The sequence below is a fragment of the Eurosta solidaginis genome, chromosome 4 (assembly GCF_040869045.1).
Source record: "Eurosta solidaginis isolate ZX-2024a chromosome 4, ASM4086904v1, whole genome shotgun sequence".
Taxonomy (NCBI): Eukaryota; Metazoa; Arthropoda; class Insecta; order Diptera; family Tephritidae; genus Eurosta; species Eurosta solidaginis.
In genome coordinates, this window is record NC_090322.1 from 57,139,806 (window position 1) to 57,148,690 (window position 8,885).

Consider the following 8,885-nt stretch of genomic DNA (forward strand, 5'->3'; position numbering starts at 1 on the left):
ACTCAATGGTGTGCAGAGGACAATTCAGACTTTTTGAATTTTCTGAAACAGCAGGTGATGATTCCTAACTCAGCCACTTTTGAAGAAATGTGCACTAAACTATCAATAAATCCAGAAGTTACACAATTTCCTTGTGGAATAGTAGAAAGTAAATTGCAAGGTCTAATTTGTAAAAAACAAAACACAGCGGGGGGAGATGATCACATTACGTACAAAATGTTGAAGATGTTATCTTCTGACACATTTATAAATCTTGAGAAAATTCTGGAACAACATTTTAGGTCTAACATTATTTTAGATGAATGGCGTAGAATAAGAGTGGTGCCCATTCCTAAGAGAAGTGGAAACTATGAAAATATTGAGAACTTTAGACCAATCTCACTCATTTCAGTTTTAGTTAAAAGCATTAATATGTGTATAAAAGACATATTGACTACGTATTTGGAAACAAATGAAATGATACCTGCCAGAAGCTTTGCATATAGGAAAAATACGTCAGCTCCAATGTGTCTGAATGAAATATTACATGTGATACAAACATTGAAAAGCAATATGTACAAGGTATCTGTTTGTGCTTTGGATTTGTCCAATGCATATAATTGTGTTGACATTGTAAGTCTCACCACAATGCTTCAGGGGTTTGATGTTCATCCTAATATTTTTATGTGGATATATAACTTTCTACACAGAAGGACGTTAATGTTAGGAGATAGTAGAGTGCTTATAGAAAATGGTCTGCCACAGGGCAGCATTTTATCGCCAATTTTATTTAATGTATATACAGCCCAGTTACATGAGTTGGAAGACAGCCATACTAACATTTTTCAGTTTCCTGATGATTTTTTAATTGTGTCAAATGATAAAACTGCTGCTAAGGCACTTGATAACCTAAAGAATAAAATAACAGATTTTAAAGCAAAATGTACCGAACTGTGCCTTAATATAAATTTCGAAAAGGCAAGTTTAATGTACATGGCGAGGGGATGCAAAAACTCCTTTTCATTTAACATAGGTCTAGACAGAATAAAACAAGTCGGTCAATTACGGTTTCTTGGTAGGATTATTACTGCAAGTGGCATATTAAGGGATCAGGTTTTGAAAATTAAAAAAGAAATTGTGCCAGCTTCTAATCTCATTAAAAGGCTTACCACGGTTAAAGGTGGTATTACTCCAAAAGTGGCTTTAAATACATACAAATCATTTGTAAGGTCAAAGGCTGAATATGGAGGCACAACGTGGTCAAATGCTCCATACGGGTATAATAATAAGCTCCAAGTATGCTTAAACAATAGTATTAGAAGATGTATAGGAGTACCTCCAAGTGCACCTGTACACTCAATGTTTGCTCTGGCTGGTGAGCTGCCACCCTTATTCAGGGCTGAGTGGCTCACTGCTAAGGAACTGATGAAGCAATGGTTTGTGAGCTCTACCTTAAGGTTGAAAATTCAAAATGGACCGTATATAAATACAAGTTACAATGTAACATATCAAAAACATAAAACTATTTTTGATAGAATCAACACAAATGTAAGTTTTTGTAAACATCCTAATATGACAATTGTGAAATCAGACCTTACCAGATCAAAACAAAATTATTCAAAAGTTCAACTTTTAGCTACATACAATGCCGTCAAAGAGGAATTGTTAAATGAGGAATTTTTCTTGATTGGAACTGATGCGTCGTGTACTGAGTACAGCGTAGGTTGTGGGGTTTATGATGTAAAGAGGAATATTTCATTGTTATTTAAGATACAAGAAAAATTAACTTCAATGACTGGTGAACTAATTGCAATCTGTGAAGCAGTAAAATATGCAATAAAAGGCAAAATGGATAAAATTGCAATTTTTTCAGATAGTCTTTCAGCACTTAATGCACTTGACACTAATGTAACAAATAATCATATTGTTGCAGACATTCATAATATATTATATACAAATAAAGAAACAATAGAAAGGATTAAAGTAATATGGGTTCCAAGTCATATTGGAATTAAATTCAATGAGAAAGCAGACATTGCAGCTAAAACTGCAGCAACGATCGGAAAAATAATTAATGTAGATCTGACGACTTATGAGGCTGAAATTAGGATTAAAAGCTCAATATGGAATAAGTGGATTTTAGAATTTAAAGGAAGAAGCCAGACAAAAGGTAAATATTTTGCAGAAATTATGGATGAAGTAGTGAGGGTTCCTTGGTTCAAAAACAAAAAATGTAACTTAGGATGCAGAGAAATTAAAATTATAAATAGGCTTTTGTTAGGTCACACATACTGTCCTTATTATCTAAGTAAATTTAAGGTAGGATTTTCAGGTGTTTGCTCACAATGCAATGTAAGTGAGACTGCGGACCATATTATATTTCACTGCCCAAAATACAGCCGGAAAAGAGTCACCTACAAAATATTCAGTAAATATGGTAAATTAAAAGACTTACTAAAAATAAAGAATTTGTCAGAATATGAGGAACTTATTCGGTTTCTAGATGCAACTCTCCTCATACAAAACTTGTGATGCATCAATTCTCCACAATAAAAATGTAAAAAAAAAAAAAAAAAATTAAGCATGATTAAAATATATCGAATTAGAATGATAGATCCGATTAAAGGTAAATTGAATGAGTTTCAATGAAGTTTTTACACTTTTTGATTTAATTGTTAAAAGTTTTTCTCAATAATTCCTCGTTTGAGGCATTTCTTAACAAGTTGAAACACTGAATTCTCATTTTTTTTTTAAAGGAAAAAAAAAATATATAATAATAATAATAAAAAATGATCTGGCAACAACACAAATAATCGCATGACAACCTGGCTGTTTAAGAGGCTTAAACAATTGGCCATTTCACTCCGCATCAACGAGTATCAAAATCAAAAAAAAAACAAAAATAGCTTGCTTCAATCAAACTGATTTGCTCATGCCTCAGCTTATGCTGCTATTATACTCTTCGGTTTCCTCGTTCGCATACTTTTAGGCGTTTCTTCTTATAGAATTTACTACTTGTTTACCAGCTATAAACTACAGATGCACGATTATAGCTTCTCGCATAGCCATTACGCGTGTATATGGGAGTGATACTCCCACCGATGATTGCATAATTTTGTGAGTAGCTCAGATATATGCATGTGTTTGTGCGTTTCTCTCCGCTGCTTGTACGTACATATGTGTAGACATAATGACTGATTTGTTTATGTAGATAAAAGTGACTGCTTAGTATCGGCTTAGAGATGATAGTATGCCTTAGTGTTGCTAATATTCGTCACAGTATGTGTATTTAATTATAAAAGGTGAACCTTGTTACTTAGAATAAAAATGAATATGGAACTTTAAATTTTCTTTTCGTATTGGTCTAAGTTCGAATGTCGTGTGGTGGCGTAATGGGGCTTCGATACCACCAGCGAAGCCAAGGTTGGGTGAGTTGAGAGCAGCCCAAAATATTTTCTAGGTGCTGCATGGCAAGTGTTTATCCTGGTACTACGGGTGATTGGCTTAATATGTAAGGTGTTGGTATTAGCTTCAATTGTTTTTTTTTTTTTTTTGTTTTTCAGTGTGCAAGTTTAAGTTTGTCTTGTTATAGAGAGTATATTAAAGGGACATAGATCTCCAATTATCTTTCACCCAATATAGACGACGCAGTTATGAAAGGAACACACAATATTGGCAACGAAATATTTATTTACAGCGACACCCAGGCTGCTATATCTCGGCTCTTACTCGTCCATTTCTGAATAAATACTAAACGGTCGCCGATATCTTCAAAAGATGGCCAAACAGAATCGTGTGCACCTCACGTGGGTCCCAGGCACAGGGACATCTAGGGAAACTGCATTACATACAAGCTCGCTGGGAAGGGTACGTTCAGGCAGATTCTGCTTGACCAGGAATGCTAAAAGAGCCCATCCATCTTAAAGCCGATGACATCGATGGAAACCTGGCCAAAATTGGTTCCTTAAAGATCCCGTTACGCTTACACCCTAAATTGGAATACGATTTCCATATTTGTAGGAGTAATAACAGAGGGCACTGCCTCATAGATAGGTGCGCAGAAATGTTAGTAGCGCTTTATCGTCCTTCCTGCACGAGTTGTTAAGTGAATCAAGAGGAGCAAACGGTGGTTCACCTCATCAGCAACTTCCAGGCGCTGAGTGGTAAAAGGCAGCGCCAACTGCCACTTTCTCTAATTCGCATTGGTGGTAGGTGCAGGATAATATTGAGGGCCTCCGTCGGAGTAGAGATAATAGTACCGCTGATACATAGCTCTGAACGCTTCTGGAATTTTTGCAAGCGTTTCAGGTTCGTGAGTTCGTGTAAGCGTCGGCCATCAAACCACAACATCACACAGTAAAATTGGGCCTACAATGGCTATATAGATACAGTAAACTACTTTTGGAGAAAAGCCCCACCATATACCAATTGCTCTTTTACAGGAGAACAACGCAGTTGTTGCTTCCTTTAGCCGATCCGCTATGTTGTCACTCCATAGTAGTTTCCTACCAAATACTTGCATGTTGTATGGGGCTTGAAATAGGGGTGTGGAAATGAAAATATCTAGCATCAGTACTGCGAGCCATTTTTTTCTCAACGGAATATCATAGAGGGTAAAATTTTGCGTATGTGCTTTCCCTTACGTGCAAAAATATGCTCAAGAGCAATTTTTTGCACGGTTTTGCAACAATTTTAAAAATAGAAATTTATTTCACAGAAATAAAAAATGTGCTCTTAAAGAGTTTTTAATTACAAGCAATTTGGTGTTTGAATTGTCGGTAAAAGTCTAGTTAAGGGGTCGACTGCTAATACGCTACCAAAAATATCGAGAGAGGTGTCAAAAGACGCGTATTGACCTCGACAATAATAATGTGAAATGTGAAAAATAAACTCAATAACATAACATACATAAATTTTTCAATTCACATTGTCAGTTTTATTTCATATAAAATAAGATTTACTGGAGCACTTTCCTTAAAGGAAATGTTAGATTTCATTGTTTGATTTGCTTACATTAACTTTTTCTAAATATGTACATTTTAAGAGCTTGAATCAGCCAAAGAAAACCTTCCGTGCTTTTTGGTCCGCGAATATGGAAATTACCGATTCAAAACTCATGCTGCGAGCAACGCTCGACTCCAATGCCAATGTTCCAAGGCTTGTCAAGCGATTTTGGCTCATAGTAGAACGTAAAAATTTTTTCACGCGAGACAATAGACTAAAAGAACGCTCCCCTTCAGCCACACTGACTGGAAGTGTGCAAAATATTCTTAATGCTATGCAGATGTTCGGAAATAATACTTCCATCTTCAAGTCATGAAATTTGTTCAGAAGTTGAAATGGATGGCTTTGAGATGAATGACTTCATCCATTAGATCCCTAGAAATATCGATACCATAAATCGTGCAGAATGCCGCTGCCTGTTCTCTGAGCTCTTCCTCCGTCAGATCCTGATACTTCCACAAAAAACTAAATTTAATCGAAATGTCATTTACGGCTTCGAAACGTCTTGTCATGTTACCAATCAAGCAGCCCAAAAGAACGAAAAAAACTTGCTGTTTGAATTGAGTTTCGGAATCACACTCAGGTGATTCGCCAGGTGATTCATCGAACTGGCGCTTTCTTATCTTCCTTCTTTTCTCTGCGAAGGTATTCACAACTCCTATACACCCTGCCAGAACCTTACATTCTTGAAGTATGATCGACCATTGATCCCTGAATTCTTCAACTCATCAATCAGGCTACGTATATTTTCTATTTCCACGTCCAGTGTGGCATTTCTAGCCTGCAGTACCAGATTTCGATGGTTGATTACTGTCAACACTTTGAGCCATATGGAGGCTAAGAGGATACACTCGAATTTCCCCATATATGCTTCAATACCTTTCAAATCCGTTACTGTTTCTGAACTCAGATTCAAAAGCTTGATTTCATCAATAGCTTTCTTGGGGAATGTGAGTTGCGAAAAGTTTGACTTTATCCACACGAGCAGGCCATCGTATTTGTGACATGTTGTGCAAGGAGCAATTAGTTTTTTCCTTGAGAATTTCCCATCTCTGAGGGCTTGCGCTAAAGATATTATACAATTTCTGCATAATACCGAAAAATGTGATGACTTCTGCACAACATTCAGCAGCTTGCACTCCACATAAATTTAAACTATGACAAGCACAAGGTCCAAATATTGCCAGGGAGTTATCTCTCAGGATATGACCCTGTGCTCCTTTGTAATGACCGCTCATATTACTGCCATTATCATACCCTTGCCCGCGGCAGTCATCCAGTGGAATATTGTGCTTTTTTAGAGTGCTGCCAATCATCTCAGCGATAGCTTCTCCTGTTTTTGCGTTACAATGGACAAACTCTAAGAAGCGTTCTTGGATTTTCCATTTTCCGGAGTCCCTGTCTAATAAAAAATTACGCAATATAAGAACAGTCTGCTCAATATGCGCCGAACCAGGGGTTGCATCCACAATTACTGTGTAATACTTGACGGACTTTCTCTCGCCTTCTATCTTTCTAATTACTTGACTTGCACAGATTTCTATGAACTCATTTTGTATTCCATCAGACAAATAATGTGCTTGGAGACGATCCTTTTTCGTTTGAGATTCCCTCACCTCCTCCAAATGTTCATGCAATAGGGGGTCATAATTGCTGATCAGTTCCAAAATACCAAGAAAGTTTTCGTTTTTTGGATTTCCGATCAATGAATTATCCCCTCTAAGTGCCAATCCTTTTTCTCCAAGAAATAATACAACATCAAGAATTCTGCGAAGTATCTCTCCAGCGAGCTGCTTCATTTTTAATGGTTTCCGCTAAGAGGAAATCCACTGAACTTGCGTTTCGAATTCTCTTTTCATATTGGCGCCACTCTATATAGCAAATTTTATGATTTTGGCTATTTTCATGTTCAGGAATTTAGTCGTGTGACCTCTTCCAACCTTTTTCTTTAGAATAACCTGAAGATTTTGGTCAAAACTGATCGGGTATTTTCGGAAATTTTGCCGAAAAGCCGGCATGGAAAACAAAAAAGCGCTTCTTTTGTTGCTCTCCAAACGAGCCAATCACGCTTTACTTTTTCTCGGTTTTTTTAGAGTAGTATGGAGTGTTATTTGAAGGAAATGGCGACCACTTAAGTCATTGGGAAGTCGAAATAAAATGTCATTTTAAGTTAGTTGAAGCATTTTTGACAGATAGCGCTTATAAAATTGTGTCAAAAACGTTTATCTAACTTAAAATCATCCCACTCCGCGGCCCTGAAAGTATTTAAAAACAGAATACATACATACTTTCGAAAATACTTTGAAATCAAAAGCTTACATTTTGGTATTATTAAGCGCTGTACGCAGATCAGAAGCAAACATTCAAGAAAAATTTTGCATTTTTCTTGAGCATGAAAAGAGCAGTAAAGCAATGTTGGCATTTCACGATGTATGGCAATTTATACATGAATACCGCTTTTTTTTTTATAACATTCCCCCCCCCCCCCCACAGCCAAGCTCACGATCCGCCACTGGTCCCAGGCACAGGGACATCTAGGAAAACTGCATTAAATACGAGCTCGCTAGGCAGGGTACGACCAGGCAGGTTCTGCTTGACCAGGAATGCTAAAGAGCCCATCCATCGTAAAGCCGACGACAACGATGGAAACCTGGCCAAAATGGGTTCCTTAAGGATCCCGTTACACTTGCACCCTAAGTTGGAATACGATTTCCACATTTGTAGGAGTAATAACAGAGGGCACTGCCTCATAGATAAGTGCGCAGAAATGTTAGTAGCGCTTTATCGTCGTGCCTGCACGAGTTGTTTAAGCGGATGAAGAGGAGCAAACGATGGTTCACCTAATCAGCAACTTCCCGGCGCTGAGTGGTAAAAGGCAGCGTCAACTGCCAGTTTCTCTAATTCGCATTGCCGGTAGGTGCAGGATAATATTGAGGGCCTCCGTCGGAGTAGAGATAAGAGCACAGCTGATACATAGCTCTGAACTCTTCTGTACTTTTTGCAAGCGTTTCAGGTTCGTGAGTTCGTGTAAGCGTCGGCCATCAAACCACAACATCACACAGTAAAATTGGGCTTACAATGGCTATATAGATACAATAAACTACTTTTGGAGAAAAGCCCCACCATATACCAATTGCTATTTTACAGGAGAACAACGCAGTTGTTGCTTCCTTTACCCGATCCGCTTTGTTGTCACTCCATAGTAGTTTCCTATCCAGAATTACTCCCAAATACTTGCATTTTGTCGGTGCAAAGCAAGCTTTCGCATTCAATCTTGGGTAGTGTAAGACTCGGCGTTTTGCACCTTCTTGTAAGAAGCACCTTCTCAGCTTTTTCTTGTCCAACCAAATATTGTTAATAAAGCAGCATCCGTTAGATTGCAGGGAGTTAAAAGGAATTTGCCTCACAAAATAGCACAAATATTGTTCACGTAGGCAATAACCTTATGGCCCTCCACTTCCATGAGTTGTAGTTCTCGGTTAACTGTCACCACCTAAAGCATCGGAGAGAGAAAACCTCCCTGCGGGGTGCCTCTACTTACCAGTCTCTTAAGCATATTTTTACCTAGCTCCGTGCAAATCCTCCTGCAAGTCAGCTGTTTAAATATAAACCCAGCTGGATTACGCCGATACGCAGGCTCGTTAAGGCCGAAGTGATTGTTGCCAGAGGAAAATTATTATTGTATACAAGAATGCTAGCTAGAATACACCCTTTGAGTTCGAGCATTATTTCAATGACAGATGTCACGGAATACAGGGCAGTATTGGCTGATCTGCCTTTACTATAGTGGGCTTATTGGTCTAAAGTCGTTGGATTTTGAGTGCGGCTACGTAATTAAACATTAGGCAGCTTTTAAATAAAACCCGTAACCATGGCTTGATTAGTTCGGCAATGTGTTTCAG